The sequence below is a fragment of the Aquarana catesbeiana genome, linkage group LG08 (assembly GCF_042186555.1).
Source record: "Aquarana catesbeiana isolate 2022-GZ linkage group LG08, ASM4218655v1, whole genome shotgun sequence".
Classification (NCBI taxonomy): domain Eukaryota; kingdom Metazoa; phylum Chordata; class Amphibia; order Anura; family Ranidae; genus Aquarana; species Aquarana catesbeiana.
The window spans coordinates 296,924,709-296,952,685 of NC_133331.1; the positions used below are offsets into that span (position 1 = coordinate 296,924,709).

At 47.2% G+C, this 27,977-nt stretch overlaps 1 protein-coding gene and 1 pseudogene across 1 annotated transcript in view; both read left to right on the forward strand.

Moving 5' to 3' along the window:
• Positions 1-27,977, forward strand: part of LOC141104930 (uncharacterized) — a 170,256-nt gene that overhangs the window by 43,189 nt on the left and 99,090 nt on the right. Inside the window, exon 2 of the mRNA XM_073594736.1 lies at positions 20,544-20,667. The gene's annotated coding sequence lies outside the window, so the exon portion shown is untranslated. The remainder of the gene's footprint in view (positions 1-20,543; positions 20,668-27,977) is intronic.
• Positions 497-27,927, forward strand: LOC141104977 (uncharacterized; annotated as a pseudogene).

Genomic DNA, 27,977 nt, shown 5'->3' on the forward strand with positions numbered 1-27,977 from the left:
TGAGGAGGATTCTGGGATTCTAACATGCTATTTCTATTGGTTCTCCAATACAGAGATTTCCTCTTGTGAAGTCAGGTGATCATATGACCATCACGGTGCCTCCATGTGACTCCCTAAAACCTGAGAGACACAACATGGAGAAGATTCTAGAAGTCACCAAGAAGATGATGGAGCTGCTGACAGGAGAGGTGAGGAGGATTCTGGGAATTCTGGGACATTATCCAGTAACAGACAAGGGATGTGTCTGGATGGTGACTGTATCATTGTGTGTGTCAGGTTCCTATAAGGTGTCAGGATGTCACTGTCTATTTCTCCATGGAGGAGTGGGAGTATTTAGAAGGACACAAGGATCTCTACAAGGACGTCATGATGGACAATCAGCCGCCCCTCACATCACCGGGTAAGAGGAGACTTTATTGTAAAGGAGAGAGCAGTACGGAGGGTCCACCTAGATCCCCCATCATCTGATAAACACATAGAAACAATGTATTCAGTCAGTGTGTGTGTTTCCTACAGATGGATCCAGTAATGGGAACCCACCAGAGAGATGTCCCCGTCCTCTGTATTCCCGGGATTCCACACAGGAAGATCACACCATCCCCCACCATCATCAGGTAGGTGGAGTTGAGGGTTGGGAACATACAAGTAATTGAACAGTCTGACATGTGGAGACATTTTGTTGGTTTAGGTTGAAGATCTGATTATCATAAAAGTTGAGGATGAAGAAGAAGAGATAGATGTGAGGGATGATCAGCAGTCTATGGAGGAGGATGGAATGACGAGGACATTTATAGAGGAGGACACTCCTACAGAGATCAGCACAGGTGAGCCATAACATTTTCTTCTGTTATCTCTGCTCTGTTACTGCTCACTGATTGGTCCAGAGTAGGGATGAGCATAAGGTTCTCTCCAAACACAAGTTTGGACTGAACCTTTGCTGGCAGCTGAGACATCCACAGAGAACATCTGCTCACTCATATCTACCTGATCCAGATGGAATCTTGATGGAAGTGAACTAACCCTCTCATATCTATTGATGATGTTTTTATATTTTTCCAGGACACGCCATGGAGAAACCCTCAAAGGATCGTCTCACTTTATCTCCAGGTTGTAAAATGGAAGATGAGGACATCACAGGAGATTGTGGAGGAGAAAAGACAATGATCTCCACTATGGATGGTGGACTTCACAGTGTGGATAGACCATGGAATCCCTCTGACTCTGAGCAACCTCCTACTGTGAGGGACAGTGCCGGGATTCAGGGGAAGAAGACATTTTCCTGTCCTGATTGCAGGAAATGTTATCCACGCAAATCAGACCTTCTCATACATCAAAAAAGTCACGTGGAGGGGAAGCCTTTTCCCTGCCCCGAGTGCGGGAAACGCTTTTCACAAGAGGCCTACCTGGCTGTGCATCGGAAGTGCCACACAGGAGAAAATCTGTATTCCTGCCCTGAGTGTGGCAAATGTTATCCAAGGAAATCGGACCTGGTCAGACATCGAAAACTTCACACGGGGGAGAAGCCGTATTCCTGCCTAGACTGCGGGAAACGCTTTTCACAGAAGTCCAATCTTTCCCGACATCAGAGGTTGCACACGGGAGAAAAGCCGTATTCCTGTTCTGAGTGCGGGAAATGTTATCCATGGAAATCGGACCTTCTCGTACACCAAAAGAGCCACGTGGAGGGGAAGCCGTTTCCCTGCCCCGAGTGCGGGAAATGCTTTTCACAGGAGGCCTATCTTGCGGTACATCAGAGGTGCCACACGGGAGAGAATCTGTATTCCTGCCCTGAGTGCGGGAAATGTTACCCAAGGAAATCAGATCTGGTCAGACATCGAAAACTTCACACGGGGGAGAAGCCGTATTCCTGCCCGGAGTGCGGGAAGGGTTTTTCACAGAATTCCCATCTTTCCAGACATCTGAGATTGCACACAGGAGAGAAGCCGCATTCCTGTCCTGAGTGCGGGAAATGTTATCCATGGAAGTCAGACCTTCTCGTACATCAAAAAACTCACATGGAGGGGAAACCATACCCCTGCCCGGAGTGCGGGAAATGCTTTTCACAGGAGGCCTATCTTGCCGTACATCAGAGGTGCCACACGGGAGAGAATCTGTATTCCTGCCCTGAGTGCGGGAAATGTTACCCAAGGAAATCAGACCTGGTCAGACATCGAAAACTTCACACGGGGGAGAAGCCGTATTCCTGCCTAGACTGCGGGAAACGTTTTTCACAGAAGTCCCATCTTGCCAGACATCAGAGATGTCACACGGGGGAGAAGCCGTATTCTTGTCCCGAGTGCGGGAAGTGTTTTACAGATAAGTCCAGTCTTTCCAAGCATCAGAGAACCCACACAAACCTTGAGGTGTATTAGAGTCCCCAGTCCAGGAAATGTCTTCTCTATGAATCATAGAAGTCTCACCTATGGAAGAAGCAAACCTTGATGCTCACCTTGACTTTGATGTTTATAATAATATAAGAAACTCTTCATCAGAAAATAAAGATTACAAAATTTGCAAATCTGTTTGTCTTACTTTGCTACAAGAGAGGAAAGGTGGTGGTGGTGGGGGGGGGTTGCTTTTGGTTCATAAATCCCTCCTGCAGTGTAGTCTGATCTCCCTTGCTCTTCAGAAAAAACTGAGTCAAGCAGTATATTGGCCGTCACAGTGGTCACATGACCAGGACCCCATCCCACCAGCTCCCGATCACCAAACAAAGACTGGGAAAGATCCATAGAAAGTACAAGCCGGCAACTCGACAGCTTCTCCATAGAAAATATTTATTTAAGCATTACAGCAATAACATCATCCAAAAATACTGACGCGTTTCGCCCTTAGGCCTTCATCAAAAGCATCAAAGACTGGGAACCCTGAAACGTCACAAGATGGGTAGACTCCTGGTGTGGTAGATGTAGATGAACATCTGAGGATCTTTTTCCTCTCCTAAGGCGATTCCCAAAGTTACATCGCTACTGGAGCGAAGTCCTCAAAGGGACATTCCAGGTGAATGTCCCTTTGAACCCTGTTTGTTGTTTATTTAAAATCCTTGAAGAAGTGATACCTGAGGAAGCGACTGTGGTGGCCTTTTCCAGGGCCCTATTTCAGGCCAGGGAAGGTCATTCTACTGGGCCTGGAAATCCATAACTCCACCATCAAAACATGGGTGACTCCTATGGCAGAACACACTCCTTTTGGAGATAGATAGACCAGCATAGGGGTTGCCTTAATAAACATGAAAAAAAAACGTTGGTCTCCATGGCTCAATTTTCCGGGAATAACCCCTAGGGAGCTCGTTCTGATGAGAGTGTCCTGCAGTGTCCCACAAGTTGAGTGTATTCTGGGAGAATCCTAGGAATTTGGAAGTGGTATAAGTAAGACGTACAGCCGCATGCAGGTCTTATAAATTGAACACCCGACACCCAACCCTTTAGGTGTGTGGATGGGGAAGGTTGAAGGATGTATCTGGATTTTGCAATGGCATTCAATACAGTTCCCCATAACGTTTACTGTACAAAATAAGGTCCGTTGGCATGGATCATAGGGTGAGTACATGGACAGTAATCAGCATGTATTCATGAAGAATCATTCTTGCCAAACCAATCTATTAACCTTCTATGGGCCCAAAATACATCCCTGGGAATTACAGACCAGTTAGCCTAACATCAATAGTATGTAAACTCTTGGAGGGGATGATAAGGGACTATATACAAGATTTTAGTAATAAGAACGATATCATTAGCAGTAATCAGCATGGATTCATGAAGAATCGTTCTTTCCAAACCAATCTATTAACCTTCTATGAGGAGGTGAGTTGCCATCTAGATAAAGGAAGGCCCGTAGACGTGGTGTATCTGGATTTTGCAAAAGCATTTGACACAGTTCCCCATAAACGTTTACTGTACAAAATAAGGTGCGTTGGCATGGACCATAGGGTGAGTACATGGATTGAAAACTGGCTACAAGGGCGAGTTCAGAGGGTGGTGATAAATGGGGAGTACTCAGAATGGTCAGGGGTGGGTAGTGGGGTTCCCCAGGGTTCTGTGCTGGGACCAATCCTATTTAATTTGTTCATAAATGATCTGGAGGATGGGATAAACAGTTCAATCTCTGTATTTGCAGATGATACTAAGCTAAGCAGGGCAATAACTTCTCCGCAGGATGTGGAAACCTTGCAAAAAGATCTGAACAAATGAATGGGGGAGGGGCAACTACATGGCAAATGAGGTTCAATGTAGAAAAATGTAAAATAATGCATTTGGGTGGAAAAAATCTGAATGCAATCTATAGACTGGGGGGAGAACCTCTGGGGGGATCTAGGATGGAAAAGGACCAGCTGCTGCTAATAAAGCAAACAGAATATTGGCATTAAAAAGGGGATCAACTCCAGAGATAAAACGATAATTCTCCCGCTCTACAAGACTCTGGTCCGGCCGCACCTGGAGTATGCTGTCCAGTTCTGGGCACCAGTCCTCAGGAAGGATGTACTGGAAATGGAGCGAGTACAAAGAAGGGCAACAAAGTTAATAAAGGGTCTGGAGGATCTTAGTTATGAGGAAAGGTTGTGAGCTCTGAACTTATTCTCTCTGGAGAAGAGACGCTTGAGAGGGGATATGATTTCAATATATAAATACCGGACTGGTGACCCCACAATAGGGAGAAAACTTTTAAACTTTTTTGTGGAAGAGGGTTTAACAAGACCCGTGGCCACTCATTAAAATTAGAAGAAAAGAGGTTTAACCTTAAACTATGTAGAGGGTTCTTTACTGTAAGAGCGGCCAGGATGTGGAATTCCCTTCCACAGGCGGTGGTCTCAGCGGGGAGCATTGATAGCTTCAAGAAACTATTAGATAATCACCTGAATGACCACAACATACAGGGATATGTAATGTAATACTGACACATAATCACACACATAGGTTGGACTTGTGTCTTTTTTCAACCTCACCTACTATGTAACTATGTTAATTTTAGTGATTTATGAGGCCACTATGTAACTATGTAAGGGGAGGTGACATGTTTATGCCTGTAGGATGAAAATGCAACCTTCTAATGTTTTAGATTTGATTGAATTGTGAGGTTTTTTTTACAGATGTGCCTAATGGTATACTGGAATTGAAAAAGTTGTCTATACTTGTTTCTTACTATTTTTGTACCTGGTATTTCCTTAATAAAAACCTCTTTGATTTAGAAAAAAGACTGGGAACCCTCCTTGATTATCTTCTGCCACCCACACAGCCATTGTACGGCATCTGAAAAATACAATAGACAGCCCAGAGGGTCCTGTAGCATCATGGGGGGGTGAGCGGGCTTTGGTCACCGATGGCACATGACCACGCTGACCAATGGGAGTCACTCTGGGTTGTCCCGGGTGTTCCACAAAAGCAAAAAGAGGGCAGAAGAGCGTGGCTTTCAAATGTCCAGATTGCTACATCTGCTGGCGTGGAAAGATAATCTTCCAAGAAGGTAAGTGCAGCGTGAAGTCGGGGTGTGAGGAGGGTGTTGTGAGTACATTCACCTTTTAACATTTTGTGAAAAGGTGAGCTAAACCATTGTGGAACACCCTCCTTGCTATATTACGTGGTCATCGAGAGGCTAAAGTGCCCCAACGTTGGTTTGAACCTGAATAGGAACATCTCTCTCCTGAGGTTCCTTAGTGGAGGCTCAGCATTGTGACTATGAAAGCCCCGAACCCCTATTTGATCCTTCAACAAATCTTAATCTATGCATTTAGTTCCCTGGAAAGGTTATGACTACGGAATTGGGCATGGAAGGTAAGTGTTCAGATTAGGTCAGGATCAGCAGTTGTTAATTCCCGCCCCCCCCCAAAAAAAAATTGTGAAAGTGTGACTGGATATTGGGTTGGGTTATGACAGTGCTAGGCCCTACCACTGAATATAAATAGGCAGATGATGCGCAGAGTGAGAAGTTCCAGAGCGTGGAAAAGACTGGCTTTTCAGTCTTCTCCAGGCTTTGTAATCCTGGTTTGGGGCCTTGAGCTTGAAGGCTTCAAAGTGTCTTGGGTAGGAGGAAGCCTTCAATCCTATGTCCATTGTCCAGGTGTCATAGTCAGGGGTCAGGCTCAGACACCAGTAGCTAGAGCAGTCAAGAGACTCCTACCAACCAGCAGGATAAGTAACAAGCAGGTCATCCTGGCCGATAATGTGGGCTCACCCGAGGTGCGGGGTTTAAACATTAACCAGTATTTTCCAGAGCTAATGAGGGTGGAGGTGGATTTTGCTGCGTGTTGGTCAAGGTCCTCAGAATCCCCTTACCAGGGGTCCAAGCAAGCTGGGGTCCATTGGCAGATATAGAAGGTAGAGATCAAGCAGAAACGTAGAGATCAAGCAGTAAACAAGCCGAAGGTTGGTAACAAGTGGATTCAGATTGAGATCAAGCAGAAGTTTATTCAAGGAGCAAGCCAAAGGTCAGAAACGATTGGTAGCGAAGGAATGGACGGCAGCAGGAGTGAAAGAAGTGAGATACTGGCTGGAAAGAGCACAGTAATCTGGCAAACAGGAAGTTCTGCACTCACAGGAGGGCAGGAGTACACATGGGAGTAACAGTCATGAAAGCACTGGACTCATGGGAAGGCAGGGGTACTAAACACTCTGGGAGCACTGGGTTGCTGGGCACACAGGGGCAGATGTGGTTATAGGAATGCTGGAGACACTGGCAAGTAGACATTAGACCCAGCAGGGGTTATTGGAAGCCTGGAGCCATGGTGGTGCACTAGGGCCACTGAGGACACAATGGGCCAGGAACACTGGAGTCACTAGGGGCACAGAGGATGCAATGGGCCAGGAACACTGGAGTCACTAGGGGCACAGAGGATGCAATGGGCCAGGAACACTGGAGTCACTAGGGGCACTGAGGATGCAATGGGCCAGGAACACTGGAGTTACTAAGGGCACAGACGATGCAATGGGCCAAGAAAGTAGAGTCACTAGGGGCACTGAGGATGCAATGGGCCAGGAACACTGGAGTCACTAGGGGCACTGAGGATGCAAGGAACACTGGAGTCACTAGGGGCACGGAGAATGGAATGGGCCAGGAACACTGGAGTCACTAAGGGCACTGAGGACGCATTGGGCCAGGAACACTGGAGTCACTAGGGGCACAGAGGATGGAATGGGCCAGGAACACTGGAGTCACTAGGGGCATGGAGAATGGAATGGGCCAGGAACACTGGAGTCACTAGGGGCACAGAGGATGGAATGGGTCAGGAACACTGGAGTCACTAGGGGCACAGAGGATGGAATGGGCCAGGAACACTGGAGTCACTAGGGGCACAGAGGATGGAATGGGCCAGGAACACTGGAGTCACTAGGGGCACAGAGAATGGAATGGGCCAGGAACACTGGAGTCACTAGGGGCACTGAGGATGCAATGGGCCAGGAACACTGGAGTCACTAGGGGCACAGAGGATGGAATGGGCCAGGAACACTGGAGTCACTAGGGGCACTGAGGACGCAATGGGTCAGGAACACTGGAGTCACTAAGGGCACAGAGGACGCAATGGGCCAGGAACACTGGAATCACTAGGGGCACGGATAATGCAATGAGCCAGAAACTGAGCCTGTCATCTCTTAGGTGTGAGATCCTGTCATCTCTTGGGTGTGAGATCCTGTTATCTCTTGGGTGTGAGATCCTGTCATCTCTTGGGTGTGAGGTCCTGTCATCTGTTGGGTGTGAGGTCTGATCATCTGATGGGTGTGAGGTCCTATCATCTGTTGGGTGTGAGGTCCCGTCATCTGTTGGGAGTGGGGTCCCATCAGCTGTTGGGTGTGAGAACGGGATCCTGCAGAACTGAATAATATTGTTCACAACAAACATCCACTTTGAGTGGATTATAGATGTCCTATCCAAAGTCACCCAGTTTGTGTTACAGAGAACCTTGTGGATCCCTCCACCCCTAGGAACCCCACACGCCAAAAACATGACCTCATACTCACTAAAAGACATGACCTCACACCCAACAGATGACGAACCTCACACCCAACAGATGACGGGACCTCACACCCAACAGATGACGGGACCTCACACCTATCCAAAGTCACCCAGTTTGTGTCACAGAGAACCTTGTGGATCCCTCCACCCCTAGGAACCCCACACGCCAAAAAAATGACCTCATACTCACTAAAAGACATGACCACACACCCAACAGATGACGGACCTCACACCCAACAGATGACGGGACCTCACACCCAACAGATGACGGGACCTCACACCCAACAGATAACGGGACCTCACACCCAACAGATAACAGAACCTCACACCCAAGAGATGACGGGATCTCACACCCAAGAGATGACGGGACCTCACACCCAAGAGATGACGGGATCTCACACCCAAGAGATGACGGGACCTCACTCGCAACAGATGATGGGACCTCACACCCAAGAGATGACGAGACCTCACACCCAAGAGATGACGGGACCTCACTCGCAACAGATGATGGGACCTCACACCCAACAGATGACGGGACCTCACACCCAAGAGATGACGGGACCTCACTCCCAACAGATGACGGGACCTCACACCTATCCAAAGTCACCCAGTTTGTGTCACAGAGAACCTTGTGGATCCCTCCACCCCTAGGAACCCCACACGCCAAAAACATGACCTCATACTCACTAAAAGACATGACCTCACACCCAACAGATGACGAACCCCACACCCAACAGATGACGGGACCTCACACCCAACAGATGACGGGACCTCACACCTATCCAAAGTCACCCAGTTTGTGTTACAGAGAACCTTGTGGATCCCTCCACCCCTAGGAACCCCACACGCCAAAAAAATGACCTCATACTCACTAAAAGACATGACCACACACCCAACAGATGACGGACCTCACACCCAACAGATGACGGGACCTCACACCCAACAGATGACGGGACCTCACACCCAACAGATAACGGGACCTCACACCCAACAGATAACAGAACCTCACACCCAAGAGATGACGGGATCTCACACCCAAGATATGACGGGACCTCACACCCAAGAGATGACGGGATCTCACACCCAAGAGATGACGGGACCTCACTCGCAACAGATGATGGGACCTCACACCCAAGAGATGACGGGACCTCACACCCAAGAGATGACGGGACCTCACTCGCAACAGATGATGGGACCTCACACCCAACAGATGACGGGACCTCACACCCAAGAGATGACGGGACCTCACTCCCAACAGATGACGGGACCTCACACCCAACAGATGACAGGACCTCACACCCAAGGGATGACGGGACCTCACTCCCAACAGATGACGGGACCTCACACCCAACAGATGACAGGACCTCACACCCAAGAGATGACGGGACCTCACTCGCAACAGATGATGGGACCTCACACCCAACAGATGACGGGACCTCACACCCAAGAGATGACGGGACCTCACTCCCAACAGATGACGGGACCTCACACCCAACAGATGACAGGACCTCACACCCGAGAGATGACAGGATCTCACACCCAACAGATGACGGGACCCCACTCCCAACAGATGACGGAACCTCACACCCAACAGATGATAGGACCTTACACCCATCAGATGACAGGACCTCACACCCAAGAGATGACAGGACCTCACACCCAAGAGATGACAGGACCTCACACCCAAGAGATGACAGGATCTCACACCCAAGAGATGACAGGATCTCACACCCAAGAGATGACAGGACCTCACACCCAAGAGATGATGGAATCTCACACCCAACAGATGACAGGACCTCACACCCAACAGATGACGGGACCTCACACTCAACAGATGACGGGACCTCACACCCAACAGATGGCTGGACCTCTCACACCCAACAGATGGCGGGACCTCTCACTCCCAACAGATGACGGGCCCTCACACCCAACAGATGATGGACCTCACTCCCAACAGATGACGGACCACACACCCAACAGATGACGGAACCTCATACCCAACAGATGATGGACCTCACACCCAACAGATGATGGGACCTCACACCCAACAGATGTTACAATAATGTGTTATTATATATTCAGTGGAAACCTCAGGGATTATAATATTGTAGTCAAAGAAGAGTTTAAAGAGGAAGATGATGGTTTGATGAAGGCACCTTCTGAAGGACACAAGGATGTCATGATGGAGCCACCTAAAAACAGAATCCCACCAGAGAGATGTCCCTGTCCTCTATTTTCCCGGGATTACACCATCCCTCACCATCAGGTAGATGAAGAACAATTATTGGTAGTTGTGATTTATATACAAACATGTTTGTTACAATGAATGTTTTATTATATATTCAGAGTGGAAACATCGGGATGATAATATTGATGTTAAAGAAGAGTATAAAGAGGAGGAGTATGGAGTGATGGAGGAGCTTTCAGATGGACATAAGTATATGATGGATCCACCAAATAAGAGAAATCCACCAGAGAGATGTCCCCATCCTCCTGTATTCCTGGGTTTCCACACAGGAAGATCACACCATCCCTCACCATCATCAGGTAGATGGGTAACAATTTTTGGTATCGATGACTTCTACACAAGCATGTTTGTTGCAATGAATGTTTTATTATATATTCAGAGTGGAAACCTCGGGGATTATAATATTGTGGTCAAAGAAGAGTTTAAAGAGGAGGGTGTTGATAATGGTTTGATGAAGGCGCATTCTAAAGGACACCACGATATGATGGAGCCACCTAAAAACAGAAACCCACCAGAGGTATTTCCACGTCCTCTGTATTCCCGGGATTCCACACAGGAAAGTCACACCATCCCTCACCATCATCAGGTAGATGAGGAACAATCACTGATAGTATCATTAAGATCTGTACATTATCTGCATTGTTACAGTTTATTTCGTTTTTCATAGAAGAGTGATACCTTAGAAAGACCCTAGTGGTCAATCAAGACAGCACCTGAAGGACACTGCCAAACCAAGCTGCTGGGAAAACCCCCACACCCAGTAGTCGTTTTTTTACTGGTGTCCATGGGTAATGATCGACCTCTTTCTACTGAGAGCAGGTTTCTGACTTCAGATTCTGAATTCTACCTGAAATATTGGGAAGACTGTGCACTCTTCTTCATGCAGAGACGTTCTTTCTCCTCCTTGTTGCAATGAATGGATGCCTCCACTTTTACAAGTATGGCGACATCTATTGACCTTTTTGGCTGCCTTGATACAGGGAATTTCAGATTTCTGAGTCTAGGATGACGTGTCCCAGAGATATAGGCTTCAGTTTCAATCCCTGCCTTCTCCCCCATTTATTTTTGGTCTCTGACCCCTGGGAGACACTTTATGGGCACTACTTGACCCGTTGTATCAAGGGTCGGTCAACTATCCTGCTTCACAGTTGCTGGCTCTGACAGTTTGGCTGTTGAAAACCAAATCCTGAGGGATTGGAGGTCTTTACAACTCCATTATTCTTATGCTGCTTAAAGCTAGAAAAATCAACCTCTTACGGCCCACTTACTTTGCATGGTTTAGGGCCTGGACGTTTTGCCCTAGACCAGGGGTCTCCAAACATTCTAAACAAAGGGCCAGTTTACTGTCCTTTAGACTTCATGAGGACCAGACAGTGGTCAGTGGGAGTAGGCAAGGTCCCTACATTGGTAGGAAAAAAGAATCCCTCATTGTTTGTCTCAGTGGGAGTAATTGTGCCCCATCATTGGTGTCATTGGGCCACATTGTTGGCGTCATTGAGAGAAATTGTGCCCCATTGTTGGTGTCATTGGGAGGGAGTGTGCCACATCATTGGTGTCATTGGGAGGAATTGTGCCACATCTTTGGTGTCATTGGGAGGAATTGTGCCCCATTGTTGGTGTCATTGGGAGGGAGTGTGCCACATCATTGGTGTCATTGGGAGGAATTGTGCCACATCTTTGGTGTCATTGGAAGGAATTGTGCCCCATTGTTGGTGTCATTGGGAGGAATTGTGCCCCATCATTGGTGTCATTGAGATGAATTGTGCCCCATCGTTAGAAACACTCGGACAACACAACCTCTAAATGGGACTTTGAAGGGCATAGACAAAGTAATGTATAAAAAATACAAAAGATTCTTTTGGTACACATTCAAATTTGAACACAAATTTATAAAAATAAAGAACTGAATATGGTTTTGACAAGATGTGCCCCATCATTGGTGTCAGTAGGAGGTTTTATGCCCCATCGTTGGTGTCATTGGGAGGAATTGTGCCCCATCATTGGTGTCATTGGGAGGAATTGTGCCCCATCATTGGTGTCATTGGGAGGAATTGTGCCCCATCATTGGTGTCATTGGGAAGAATTGTGCCCTATCATTGGTGTTATTGGGAGGAATTGTGCCCCATCATTGGTGTCATTGGGAAGAATTGTGCCCTATCATTGGTCTCATTGGGAGGAATTGTGCCTCATCATTGGTGTCGGTGGGAGGAATTGTGCCCCATTGTTGGTGTCATTGGGAGGAATTGTGCCACATCATTGGTGTCATTGGGAGGAATTGTGCCCCATCATTGGTGTCATTGGAAGGAATTGTGCCCCATCATTGGTATCATTGGGAGGAATTGTGCCACATCATTGGTGTCACTGGGAGGAATTGTGCCCCATCATTGGTGTCATTGGGAGGAATTGTGCCACATCATTGGTGTCATTGGGAGGAATAGTGCCACATCATTGGTATCATTGGGAGGAATGGTGCCCCATCGTTAGAAAACCTTCGGACAACATAACCTCTAAATGGGACTTTGAAGGGCATAGACAAAGGAAGGTATAAAAAATACAAAAGATTCTTTTGGTACACATTAAAATTTGAACACAAATTTATAAAAATAAAGAACTGAATATGGTTTTGAGAAGATATGCCCCATCATTGGTGTCAGTAGGAGGTTTTATGCCCCATCGTTGGTGTCATTGAGAGGAAGTGTGCCTCATCATTAGGAGGAATTGTGCCCTATCATTGGTGTCATTGGGAGGAATTGTGCCCCATTATTGTTGTCATTGGGAGCAAATGTGCCCCATCATTGGTGTCAGTGAGAGGAGTTGTGCCCCACTGTTGGTGTCAGTAGGAGGAATTATGCCACATCGTTGGTGTCCTTGGGAGGAATTTTGCCCCATTGTTGGTGTCATTGGGAGGAATTGTGCCCTGTCCTTGGTGTCATTGGGAGGAATTGTGCCCCATTGTTAGTATCAGTGGATGAAATAGTGCCACAAGGGCCAGATAAAAGCAAGCAAAGGGCCACATCTGGCCACCACTGCCCTAGACCAATCTCCATGGGACATGTCCTGTCCTTTCTCCAGCCTGGATATCAATATTTGGCCTTGAGCTTCATGAAGGGTCAAGTTTCTGTCAAACTGATATTTGATCTCACACCATAAATACTTCTATGTTACAGATGTTATTTTCTGCCATTCTGTCGGTTTAGGGTGAAGATCTGATGAACATGAAAGCTGAGGGTGACGTAGACGAGACGTATGTCAGGTATGATCTGCCCATCAGTCCCGGGGATCAGATTGTTTCCATTGCTGCTGATCTCTCCAAGTAGGCGGCAGAAACAACCCGGGAAGCGGTGGGGACCACTTTTATGTTAAAGCGGATCGCCCACTGTGCAAAAATATACCGGGGTTATGGCAGCTAGCTGCTGCCATTACCCCGGTATTTTACGTCAAAGTAACGACGTATATCCACAGTGGGTGGTCCGGGAATGGTTAATCTTTTTAGATTTTTTATAACAAATACAATTTAAAATACTAACATACAAAACTATCCAAATCTCTACCACGTGCTACATCACCAACTTCTTCTCAAAATATCACCCGTTTTCTCTGCACCTTCCATTACCTCCTTGCCCCCCAGCTCCTTCATCACCTCTTCCCAAACTCACCTCCAGGACTTCTCCAGAACCTCTCCCATCCTCCCGAACTCCCTTCCCCAGTATGCCTAGTTATCTCTTACTTTATCCATGTCATGAAGGGGAATGCTACGTATGGTTAAGATCGTAGACACTCCATGCAGCCTGCTCGCTGGATGGCGGTGTGCTTGGAGAGCCCACCTGTACAGGCTACAGTTGACCTGGTACAGAGAAGCACAGAGGTGGGGCTCTTGAATAGCATGGAATTTAGGATTCACAGGAATGGCAGGAGTATTGTAGAGTCTAAGGAACTAACTGTTTTTATACCAGTGTTCCTGAAGGTGGAGATGGGTTGTCTGACAGACGACTCCCAGGTTGTGGTTCTCTGACTCACCCAAGCAGGCAGCTACTGGGAACGAAGGGCTGATAAGCAGACAAAAGTCCCATGCAGCTCTGAGCTGTAGGGATCACAGATCAGTAGGGAATAAAGTGCAAGCTGGAAAGTGTGTATGAAAACACACAGACACTGGGAACAGGTGCGCAGACACACAGGACAGCTTGGAGTGAGGAGACACTTGCGCACAGTCACTAGGAACAAGGATGATCCAGTTATAAGAATTTGGGTATCACTAGGAATCTCCTTTAAACAAGACACTAGTGGGATTAAGGTCAATAGGAATCCCTTGGAAAGTAGGACATTATGAGTCAAGGGGTCACTAGGAATCTCTAGGACAGTAGAAGTCTTGGGATCACTAGGAATCTCAGAGAAAGTAGCACACTAGGAGTCAAGGGGTCACTAGGAATCTCTAGAACAGTAGAACAGTAGAAGTCATGGGGTCACTAGGAATCTCTAGGACAGTAGAACAGTAGAAGTCACGGGGTCACTAGGAATCTCTAGGACAGTAGAACAGTAGGAGTTATGGGGTCACTATGAATCTCTAGGACAGTAGAACAGTAGAAGTCATGGGGTCACTAGGAATCTCTAGGACAGTAGAACAGTAGGAGTTATGGGGTCACTATGAATCTCTAGGACAGTAGGAGTCTTGGGATCACTAGGAATCTCTGAGAAAGTAGCACACTAGGAGTCAAGGGGTCACTAGGAATCTCTAGGACAGTAGGACACTAGAACTCATGGGGTCACTAGGAATCTCTAGGACAGTAGAACAGTAGGAGTTATGGGGTCACTAGGAATCTCTAGGACAGTAGAACAGTAGGAGTTATGGGGTCACTAGGAATCTCTAGAACAGTAGAACAGTAGGAGTTATGGGGTCACTAGGAATCTCTAGGACAGTAGAACAGTAGGAGTTATGGGGTCACTAGGAATCTCTAGGACAGTAGAACAGTAGAAGTCATGGGGTCACTAGGAATCTCTAGGACAGTAGAACAGTAGGAGTTATGGGGTCACTATGAATCTCTAGGACAGTAGGAGTCTTGGGATCACTAGGAATCTCTGAGAAAGTAGCACACTAGGAGTCAAGGGGTCACTAGGAATCTCTAGGACAGTAGGACACTAGAACTCATGGGGTCACTAGGAATCTCTAGGACAGTAGAACAGTGGGAGTTATGGGGTCACTAGGAATCTCTAGGACAGTAGAACAGTAGGAGTTATGGGGTCACTAGGAATCTCTAGAACAGTAGAACAGTAGGAGTTATGGGGTCACTAGGAATCTCTAGGACAGTAGAACAGTAGGAGTTATGGGGTCACTAGGAATCTCTAGGACAGTAGAACAGTAGAAGTCATGGGGTCACTAGGAATCTCTAGGACAGTAGAACAGTAGGAGTTATGGGGTCACTAGGAATCTCTAGAACAGTAGGAGTCTTGGGATCACTAGGAATCTCTGAGAAAGTAGCACACTAGGAGTCAAGGTGTCACTAGGAATCTCTAGGGCAGTAGGACACTAGAACTCATGGGGTCACTAGGAATCTCTAGGACAGTAGAACAGTAGGAGTTATGGGGTTACTAGGAATCTCTAGGACAGTAGAACAGTAGGAGTTATGGGGTCACTAGGAATCTCTAGGACAGTAGAAGTCTTGAGATCGCTAGGAATCTCTGAGAAAGTAGCACACTAGGAGTCTTGGATTCACTAGGAATCCCCCAGAAAGTAGGACCCTAGAAATCTTGGGTTTATTAGGTATTTCTTGGAAAGTAAGACGCCAGTAGTCTTGGGGTCACTAGAAATCTCCTAGAAAATAGGACATTAGGAGTCGTGAGGTCACTAGGAATCTCTAGGACAGTAGAACAGTAGGAGTTATGGGGTCACTAGGAATCTCTAGGACAGTAGAACAGTAGAAGTCATGGGATCACTAGGAATCTCTAGGACAGTAGAACAGTAGGAGTTATGGGGTCACTAGGAATCTCTAGGACAGTAGGAGTCTTGGGATCACTAGGAATCTCTGAGAAAGTAGCACACTAGGAGTCAAGGGGTCATTAGGAATCTCTAGGACAGTAGAACAGTAGGAGTTATGGGGTCACTAGGAATCTCTAGGACAGTAGAAGTCATGGGATCACTAGGAATCTCTAGGACAGTAGGACACTAGAACTCATGGGGTCACTAGGAATCTCTAGGACAGTAGAACAGTAGGAGTTATGGGTCACTAGGAATCTCTAGGACAGTAGAACAGTATGAGTTATGGGGTCACTAGGAATCTCTAGGACAGTAGGAGTCATGGGATCACTAGGAATCTCTGAGAAAGTAGCACACTAGGAGTCAAGGGGTCACTAGGAATCTCTAGGACAGTAGGACACTAGAACTCATTGGGTCACTAGGAATCTCTAGGACAGTAGAACAGTAGGAGTTATGGGGTCACTAGGAATCTCTAGGACAGTAGAACAGTAGGAGTTATGGGGTCACTAGGAATCTCTAGGACAGTAGAACAGTAGGAGTTATGGGATCACTAGGAATCTCTAGGACAGTAGGAGTCTTGGGATCACTAGGAATCTCTGAGAAAGTAGCACACTTGGAGTCTTGGATTCACTAGGAATCCCCCAGAAAGTAGGACCCTAGAAATCTTGGGTTTATTAGGTATCTCTTGGAAAGTAAGACGCCAGTAGTCTTGGGGTCACTAGAAATCTCCTAGAAAATAGGACATTAGGAGTCGTGAGGTCACTAGGAATCTCTCGGGAAGTAGGACACTAGGAATTTCTACCAAATGTAGACAATCGGAGTCTCAGGTTGACAAGGTATCTTTTGTAAAGTAGGACACCAGTAGTCTTGGGGGTCAGTAGGTGTCTCTTAGAAATAAGGACGCTGGGAGTGTTGAGGTAGCTAGCAATCTCTCCAAATGTAAGACACAAGGAGTCTTGGAGTCACTAGGGATCTCTTGGAAAGTAGAGCACTAAGAGTCTTAGGGTCACTGGAAATCAAAAAGTAGGACACTGGGATCAAAAGGGATTTCTCAAAAAGTAGGACACTCGAAGTCATGGGGTTACAAGCAATCTCTTGGAAAGTAGGACACTGGAAATCTTGGGGTCACTAGGTATGTCTGGAAAAGTAGGACACTGGAAATATTGGGGTCACCAGGTATGTCTGGAAAAGTAGGACATGGGAAATCTTATGCAGCGTACACACGAGCGGACTTTTCGACCAGACTGGTCCGACGGACTGAGTCCAGCGGACAATCTAATCATGTGTGGGCTTCATCGGACCTTTCGGCAGACTTTTCCAGTCGAAAATCTGACGGACTTTAGATTTGAAACGTGAGGTAGCTAGAAATCTCTCAGAAAGTGGAGCACAAGGAGTCCTGTATGAAAACAGGTGACAAAAGGACTTTACACGTTAAAGCTATGGCACTACATGTACCAGCATGCCTGCTGATCTTTGAGAACAGACGAGACAGACCAGCAGCAAAGCCGCAGATATATGTGACAATCCACCTTTAGCAGATCCTTGAAAACCCATCTCTTCAGGAAGGCTTATCCCACCTCCATCTAACAACTGTGGGGATCTCGCTCATACCGAGACAGGAAGTCTCTATAGAAGACAGGAAGTGATGTCAGGTACAGACAGGAAGTGATGTCAGGTATAAATAGGAAGCTCCTGGGTGAGAGGTGAGTCGGGAGGAAGTAGTGAGGAGATATCGCTGAAAGTGGCAGCTGAGGAGGTAATATGATCTTATTTTCTATTTACACCCAGTAACCCCCCTGTCATGTTCCGTCCTCTTCCTCCATAGTCACTGTGACGTCTTTTATCTCCAGCAGATGATGATACACACATATATAGTGTGGAGATGTAACGTAGGAGTCCAGTCATCCGATTTTTACTAAGCTGACCAGTATATGAAATTTGAACATGCCATAAATCTGCGTTGGGGCCCCTTACAACTCCTTCTCTAGGCTTCAGATCGGTGTACCGTCCCCATAGAGCCTAAAGGAGCTCTCAGTTTAAATCATATGAATACAATCGGGGAGCATCAAAACAAAAGGTGACCAAAGTCTTACAGATGGTTTTCAGTAGAAAGCAGCCACAGCCTGAGTAGAAAAGCCTGTCCCCTGCCAGCATGCTCTAGAGGAGGACCATTGCTCTCTATGTGGAAGCAGGGGTCTCTCTAAGCCAACACCATGTTCCTTTTCAATAGGGAGGAAGTCATGGGACTGTGATAACTGGTACTGTTGCATTCCCCCCTGTTGAGGGATGCCAAGACTTTGGACATCCATTTCTATATATGTCTCTCTCTATTTTGTCATCAACTTGCTGTGAACTCTTTGCCATTATGGAAGCCATTTGTTGGCACCTCTACCCCCAGAACCATGAGATGTATGATGGCGGACGTCACAGCTGGAAGTGAAGATTTATGACGTCGCTGGACACAGCCAGGAGAGGAGATTTATGACGTCGGAGGACACAACCAGGAGAGGATATTTATGACGTCAGAGGACACAACCAGGAGAGGAGATTTATGACGTCGGAGGACACAACCAGGAGAGGAGATTTATGACGTCGGAGGACACAACCAGGAGAGGAGATTTATGACGTCGGAGGACACAACCAGGAGAGGAGATTTATGACGTCGGAGGACACAACCAGGAGAGGAGATTTATGACGTCGGAGGACACAACCAGGAGAGGAGATTTATGACGTCGGAGGACACAACCAGGAGAGGAGATTTATGACGTTGGAGGACACAACCAGGAGAGGAGATTTATGACGTCGGAGGACACAACCAGGAGAGGAGATTTATGACGTCGGAGGACACAACCAGGAGAGGAGATTTATGACGTCGGAGGACACAACCAGGAGAGGAGATTTATGACGTCGGAGGACACAACCAGGAGAGGAGATTTATGACGTCGGAGGACACAACCAGGAGAGGAGATTTATGACGTCGGAGGACACAACCAGGAGAGGAGATTTATGACGTCGGAGGACACAACCAGGAGAGGAGATTTATGACGTCGGAGGACACAACCAGGAGAGGAGATTTATGACGTCGGAGGACACAACCAGGAGAGGAGATTTATGACGTCGGAGGACACAACCAGGAGAGGAGATTTGTGACGTCGGAGGACACAACCAGGAGAGGAGATTTCAGCCAGGAGAGGAGATTTATGACGTTGGAGATCACAGCAAGGAACAGAGATTTATGATGTCAGAGGACACAAGCAGGAGTGGAGATTTAGGATGGTGGAGGACACAGTTGGGAGAGGATATACTGTATATGACATCAGAGAACACGGCAAGAAGTGGAGATTTATAACGGTGAAGGACACGGCCAGAAGTGGAGATTTACGACAGTGGAGGACACAGCCAGAAGTGGAGATTTATGATGGTGGAGGACACAGATGAGAGTGGAGATTTATGATGTTGAAGGACACCGGCGGGAGTGGAGATTTATGATGGTGAACACAGCTGGGAGTGGAGATTCATGACATTGGGTGTAGAACACACAGCACAAGATACAGAGTGCAGAGGTCAGGAGAAAGACCAAAGACTAAGCACAGATAAACAGCTCAAAACAAAACTGACTTTCTGATCCATCAGGCCAAAGGGTTAGAGGCTCCTGGACACCAAAAACATAGCAAACATTAAACTGAATGTTCCTTAGTGTATAATCCCCCTGGGGACCGTTCTTACATGATAGAAACCCTCATATTATCCCCCATACATCCCCCATCCTAATATTGTACAATCAGTACAGTCCAGATAATTCTGGAAATTATCAAAAATTATCAAAAAAATTATCAATTTTTGGTCTACAGGAAACCTGTATAGATCACATGACCAATGGGGATGGAGGAGGACCGGAGTCACGTGACTGAGAAGATACTAAACCTCACCCTGGAGATCATCTACCTGCTGACCGGAGAGGTGAGGAGGATTCTGGGAGGTCACATGACATCACTCTTATCTCTATTAATAAAACACAGACCTGACCGGAGAGGTGAGGAGGATTCTGGGAGGTCACATGACATCACTCTTATCTCTATTAATAAAACACAGACCTGACCGGAGAGGTGAGGAGGATTCTGGGATTCTAACATGATATTCCTATTGGTTCTCCAATACAGAGATTTCCTCTTGTGAAGTCAGGTGATCATATGACCATCACAGTGCCTCCATGTGACTCCCTAAAACCTGAGAGACACAACACGGAGAAGATTCTAGAAGTCACCAAGAAGATGATGGAGCTGCTGACAGGAGAGGTGAGGAGGATTCTGGGAATTCTGGGACATTATCCAGTAACAGACAAGGGATGTGTCTGGATGGTGACTGTATCATTGTGTGTGTCAGGTTCCTATAAGGTGTCAGGATGTCACTGTCTATTTCTCCATGGAGGAGTGGGAGTATTTAGAAGGACACAAGGATCTCTACAAGGACGTCATGATGGAGAATCAGCCGCCCCTCACATCACCGGGTAAGAGGAGACTTTATTGTAAAGGAGAGAGCAGTACGGAGGGTCCTCCTAGATCCCCCATCATCTGATAAACACATAGAAACAATGTATTCAGTCAGTGTGTGTGTTTCCTACAGATGGATCCAGTAATGGGAACCCACCAGAGAGATGTCCCAATCCTCTGTATTCCCGGGATTCCACACAGGAAGGTCACACCATCCCTCACCATCATCAGGTAGATGAGGAACAATCACTGATAGTATCATTAGGATCTGTACATTATCTGCATTGTTACAATTGATGTTGTTTTTATTATATATTCAGAGTGGAAACCTGAGAGATCCTAAAGTTGAGGTTAAAGAAGATATAAAAGAGGAGGATGATGAGGATGGTGTGATGGAGAAAATACACAAAGATCTGTCATCCAGCTACAGAAACCCACCAGAGAGATGTCCCCATTCTCTGTATTCCACAATGGAAGTTCTCACCATCCCTCACCATCATCAGGTAGATGAGGAACAATTATTGGTAGTTGTGATTTATATACAAGCTTGTTGGTTACAATGAAGGTCTTTTATTTTCAGATTGGAGACCTCAGGGGTTATAATATTGTCGTTAAAGAAGAGTTTAAGGAGGAGGATGAGGAGTATGGTGTGATGGAGTATTTAGAAGAACACAAGGATCTCTACAAGGACATCATGATGGACAATCAGCCGCCCCTCACATCACCGGGTAAGAGGAGACTTTATTGTAAAGGAGAGAGCAGTACGGAGGGTCCACCTAGATCCCCCATCATCTGATAAACACATAGAAACAATGTATTCAGTCAGTGTGTGTGTTTCCTACAGATGGATCCAGTAATGGGAACCCACCAGAGAGATGTCCCCGTCCTCTGTATTCCCGGGATTCCACACAGGAAGGTCACACCATCCCTCACCATCATCAGGTAGGTTGAACTGAGCCACTAGAGGCCTCAAAGTTTTGATATCAGTAATAGGTAGGTGGCACTTAGCGTTAAGTCAAAGTGACTGGTGTGCCTAATGTCTTACATCCCTCACCATTCACCATGGACTCAGCCCTGGTTTCTGGGGATTCTAAACATGCCTCTGGGAGACAGGGGGCACCGTGCTGTTTTGACTTTGGGTGGCATAAGTCAAGTGTCACCATCTCTTGCCATCATTATGGTGACACTCTTCTTTTATGGCCTACTATTTGCCTTTATAAACTACATCTATCTAATCAATCTATTTCTTCCTTCTCCACCCCCATCCCTCGCCACTAGAGGCAGATGGGTGGACTCCCACTCCAGGTGTCTTTGAGCCTCTCCACCCAACCCCCCATTTGTACAAATTTCCCCCCAATTCTTTATTGGATGAAAGATAGCCTGAACCCCACATAATCTCACATAGTGCCAAAGGATTGAATATCCAAAGAGATCTTCCGTCCTCAAGAAAAGATCTTCCAGACCCAACTTAGTGAACAATCACTACCCAGAAGTCAGTCATGCTAAGAAACCCCCAAGCCAAAGCTTGAAAATTCAAGATGGTCAGTTGAATGTAAAGACCCAGGGAGGGTCACCTTATTTTCTTAAAGGGAAAGATTGATGACAAACCCATTACTCCACCAAATGTTCTCACCCAACGCCAATCAAATTGGTTACACGAAGGTGGTTGAGGAGCTACAGTGGTTTGCTACGGGATTGCTGATCTTGGGAGGTCCACCTCAACCCACAGATGGTAAACCAATGATCCATTATAGGACCCTCATGCTTTATTGTCTCGGGTTTGTGTGGACTCAATAAGATTTTGTTTTGGTTTAGGGTGAAGATCTGATTATTATAAAAGTTGAGGGTGAAGAAGAAGAGACGTATGTGAGGAATGATCAGCGATATACGGAGGAGGCTGGAATGACGAGGACATTCATAGAGGAGGACACTCCTACAGAGATCAGCACAGGTGAGCCATCATATATTCTTCTTTTATCCCTGCTCTGTTACTGCAGACTGATTGGTCCACAGTTGGTTGAGACCTAAGCAATAAAACCCTAGGCCAGTGATGGCCAACTTTGGCACCCCAGATGTTTTGCAACTACATTTCCCATGATGCTCAACTTCACTGCAGAGTGCACGAGCATCATGAGAAATGTAGTTTTAAAACATCTGGCGTGCCAAGGTTCGCCATTACTGCCCTATGCCAATGATCACATGTTCTATGGTGAAGGGTCTACAAGTCTGAACTTTGACCCTTTTGTCTATCAGAGATCACACGGCCCAGTGTCTAGGTTTGTGGTTGTGTAAAGAGCATGGACCTCCCAGTCCACATTGGTTCCTGCTCTTCTGATAAGGCTGTGTAAATGTAGAAGTGATCTGGGAGGAGGACCAAAGGCCCTTTGACTGAAGAGGGGGGAGAGTCCCAGCTGGTTGGGACAACCACAGAGAACATCTGCTCACTCATATCTACCTGATCCAGATGGAATCTTGATGGAAGTGAACTAACCCTCTCATATCTATTGATGATGTTTTTATTATTTTTCCAGGACACGCCATGGAGAAACCCTCAAAGGATCGTCTCACTTTATCTCCAGGTTGTAGAATGGAAGATGAGGACATCACAGGAGATTGTGGAGGAGAAAAGACAATGATCTCCACTATGGATGGTGGACTTCACAGTGTGGATAGACCATGGAATCCCTCTGACTCTGAGCAACCTCGTACTGTGAGGGATGGTGCTGGAATTCACGGGGAGAAGACATTTCCCTGTCCTGAGTGCGGGAAATGTTTTTCCCAGAAGTCCTATCTTTCTGCACATCAGATAATCCACAGAGGTGAGAAGCCCTTTTCCTGTTCCGAGTGCGGGAAATGTTATCAACGAAAATCTGAACTTGTCACCCATCAAAGAATTCACACGGGGGAGAGGCCGTATTGCTGCACTCAGTGCGGGAAATGTTTTTCTCAGAAGTCCCACCTGTCTGTTCATCAGATATGCCACACGGGGGAGAAGCCGTATTCCTGCCCCGAGTGCGGGAAATGTTTCGCATATAAATCCACTCTTGCCATGCATCACAGATCTCACACGGGTGAGAAGCCATATTCCTGCCCCGAGTGCGGGAAATGTTTTTCGTGGAGGTCACAGCTTTCCAAGCATCAGAAGTTTCACAGGGACGAAAAGCCACATTCCTGCCCTGAGTGCGGGAAAAGTTACAGGCTGAAATCGGAACTTGTCACGCATCAAAAGTCCCACACGGGGGAGAATCCACATTCCTGTACAGAGTGCGGGAAGTGGTTTCTGTGGAAATCAGAACTGGTCAGACATCAGAGGTGCCACACGGGGGAGAAGCCGTATTCCTGCCCTGAGTGCGGGAAAAGTTTCGCGCAGAAGTCCTGCCTTTCAAGACATCAGAGGACTCACACAAACTCCGAGGCGTAGTAGTGTCCCGAGTGTGGGAAATGTCTTCTATAGGGATCATATTTTGCCGTACACCAGAGATGTCACATGGGGGAGAAGCCGTATTCCTGCCCTGAGTGCGGGAAAAGTTTTGCGCAGAAGTCCTGCCCTTCCAGGCGTCGGAGAACTCACACAAACTCCAAGATCTCACACTGGGGGAAGAAGCCCACCTTGGTATACACCTCAGAAAACACGTGGCTGAGCGCCCCTCTTAGAAGAACGAGAGGGGGCGGAGTCACTGCTGGATTAGCCCCTCCTCCAGTGTAATCTGATCTCCCCTGCTCTTCATTAGAAGCTTCAAAGGGAAAAATCATGGTGAGAGAGGTGTGGGTGTTGCTAGTGGATGAAGAGTGGGGGGGATCGGGGAATGCATGGGTCAAGAACGTTAGAACATGCGTAGTTAAGACGTTCAATAGAACATTCGTTCTTGTCATCATCGAGTCATCCAGACCTGCCATTAGAATGGAATTCCAAATGTATAATCTCCAGGTTGTAGAATAGAAGCTGAGGATATCACAGGAGATTTTTTTGGGGGGGGGGGCAGGAGGGGCGGCTGCCCCAGGCGCAATGGTTTATTGCAGGGATGGGGGTGCCCTGTGCCAGTTGCTTCCCGTTACAAGGCCGACAGGCATAGTGACAGCAGCATCACTGCTAACCCCAACCCTAAGAGAAGGAGGAGATGCAGTTTGGAATATTTGCCCTGGGCACTGGATGACTGTCACGTACCTGGTAGGAGGTCCGAAGTTCTGAGAGGGGGCTCCCCTTGTGGCTAAGTGCACTACACCCCTGAAGGTGGTACAGGAGGTGCAGTGCCCAAAGAAGCACAGGTTGCCAGTAGGGTACTTACTGAATAGCTGGACCCATGGTGACCTGGTGAATACTGGAGGAGGCAGGATGCACAGCAAGGCAGGTGTGTCTCTCGGGAACTCCAGAAGTTCTTGTAAACAGTGCACACAGGAGACGGTAGTGAAAGCCAGGCCAGGGGTCAAACACGGTTGGATCAGCCTGAAGCGGAGGAACGGGAACAAGCCGAGATCATACACGGGAAGGGAAGGCAGGTAAGTAGTAGCAAAGTCCGTAATGCAAGCCGGGGTCATCCACGGATGATCAAGCAGCAGCAGCAAGGTCTGTAGAACAAGCCAGGGGGTCAAAGCCAGGAGAGAAGATCAGACAGGTCCAGGGCAAGCTGGGTCACAACAGGAAATCCAAGGAGATATACACGGAGGCTCAGGAACACGGGAAGGCTGATGACAATTCAGCAATCTGTGAACTCACCAGCAGTCCTTTATAGGCCAGAGAGTGGGCGCATCTGTCAAGTAATGCGTGCGCCTTCGCGCACCTGCGTGCGCCGGTTCGCCATCCTTGCGCCGGCATGCGAGGGAACGCACCCATTTCCAGTATTGGCAACATTGCCGGCTCTCCTATGACCATTTCCCTGACAATGACCTTGTCCCGCCACTGGGTTTACAATTTTTTCGTTCACTCGATACAAATAATATTTTTCCATCACTACGGTCAAAAACGACCATCGACTTGACTTCACTAACCATTGGCAAAAATCTAGCAAAGGTTCAGAAAATTAAAAATTTCATTTACAAAATTCTACCGGTGTATGACCAGCTTTACTAGAAGAGAGAGGGGGAGGGGCACGTCAAGGCTGGTTGACTCCAGTGTAGGATGTGGAATATGGGTCTGGTATGTAGGTTGAGGGGGGTGGTCCACTAAAGATCTATAGTAAACCTTTATCCAGACATGGAGTTCAGTTGACCAGGGAAGGAAGGAGCAGAGAGCACGCAGCCTTCCCCCTCCTGCACCATACCGGGCCACATGCCCTCAACATCCAGGGAGGTACTTTTCAAGGGTCGGAGAGAAAAGCCTCACCACCTTGAAAGGCACCTTGACTCTATGTAGATTCAGACAAAGGTCTCTTCCTCTCATTCCTGGCCAGATGGGGGGGGGGGGGGTCTACGGAGATAAACATTCTCCCCACAATGTAGATCCATTGTCGATCACAACAACTGAAGACCCCCATGGATGGATTTCGAGGACCCCATGCCATTTTTCTTGAGTTTTTAAAAATGTTTGCCTTGGTCCTGAGATCCCTCCTTAAAATTCATACCAGACACCAGGCCATGTGCAGGAAAGAAAAGGTGTAGGGTCCCACTCAAAATCAATACTGGACCCTTATTCACATACCCTCAACATTGGGAGGATACACACGTTGATAGAGACAAAGGCTTCATCACCATATCCCGAGGTAGGGAGGAGGGGCTAATAAAGGGGTCCCCAGATCTCTGTCCACCCCATGTAATTGAGTATGGGGTACATAGTACCCTTATGTAACTCAGGGGAGCATGAACTAGACCTTTCTGGAGCTACGCTCTTCTAAGCAAGAAGGCCTTTGAGGCAAGGACCTCTAAAACAGTGGTCACCAAACTGCGGCCCTTTGCCCGTTTTTTTCCTGCCTTCGAGGCACCATTTCATTCGCTGACACCAATGATGGGGCACATTTCCTACCAACGATGGGTCACAGTTCCTCCCAATGACACCAACAATGGGGCCCAGTGACACCAATAATGGGCTACAATTCCTCCCAATGTCACCAACGATGGGGCACAATTCCTCGCAGTGACACCAATGATAGGGCACAATTCCTCCCCAATGACACAAGCAATGTGGCACAATTCCTACCAATGACAGAAACGATGGGGCACAGTTCCTCCAGTGACTCCAACAATAGGGCCCAATGACACAAATAATGGGCTACAATTCGTCCCAATGCCACCAACGATGGGGCACAATTCCTCGCAGTGACACCAATGATAGGGCACAATTCCTCCCTAATGACACAAGCAATGGGGCACAATTCCTACCAATGACAGAAAAGATGGGGCACAATTCCTCCAGTGACTCCAGCAATGGGGCCCAATGACACCAATGATGGGGCAAATTCCTCCCAATGTCACCAACGATGGTACACAATTCCCCCCCACTGACACCAAAGATGGGGCATTGTTTACTCCCACTGATGCCAGGACATTTTCTACTCCCGATGGCCTCAGTCTGGCCCCCCTAAAGTCTGAAGGACCGTAAACTGGCCCTTTGTTTAGACAGTTCGGAGACCCCTGCTCTAGAACACCATCTTCTCAGGGCGAAGCCTAGGAGGCAAAGACCCTTCTAGAAGGTCTATCCAAATATTTATTCTCTTCCCCAGCCCACTTTACTGGCATAAACCCCCAGAGGGATTGGCTAAAGCAGAATAAATATTCATAGGCCCCCGATACATTGTATCTTCTCATTCTATCTACTGGAGGACGTTCAACAGCAGCAGGCAGAAGCAACCGATCTCCTTGGGCCTAGGAGAAACCTAACAATCCCAGATAAGAAAGCTCAGGCTGGCTACAGCCTAGCTCCAAATACTACAGTTACATGAGGGACACTCCATCCTAAGGTAGGTCCCTACTCATGGGTTATGTTAGATGGTTATTAATATTAACATTTGATTGATGGTAAGAATACATGATTGTTTGTGATTATAGACCATTAAATGATTTGAAAAAACGGAGACTGATATTTTCTGTGCATATTATATAATCAATAACAATAATTTTTTTTCTTTGTTACTTTTTCAGTGTTGCATCAAATAATGCACTGTCACTGTACTAATGACACTGGCAGGGAATGGGGTTAACATCAGGGGCGATCAAAGGTTTAAATGTGTGCCTAGGGGGTTAGGGTTAACCCTAACTGTGGGAGGGAATGCTGTGACTGGAGGAAGACAGAGATCGGTGTTTCTGCTTCACAGAACGGTGATCTGCCTTGTTTACATCTGCCCTCAGCCTGCCAAATTTCCATCACTGCTTGGGATTACTTCTCGGCACCATGTAA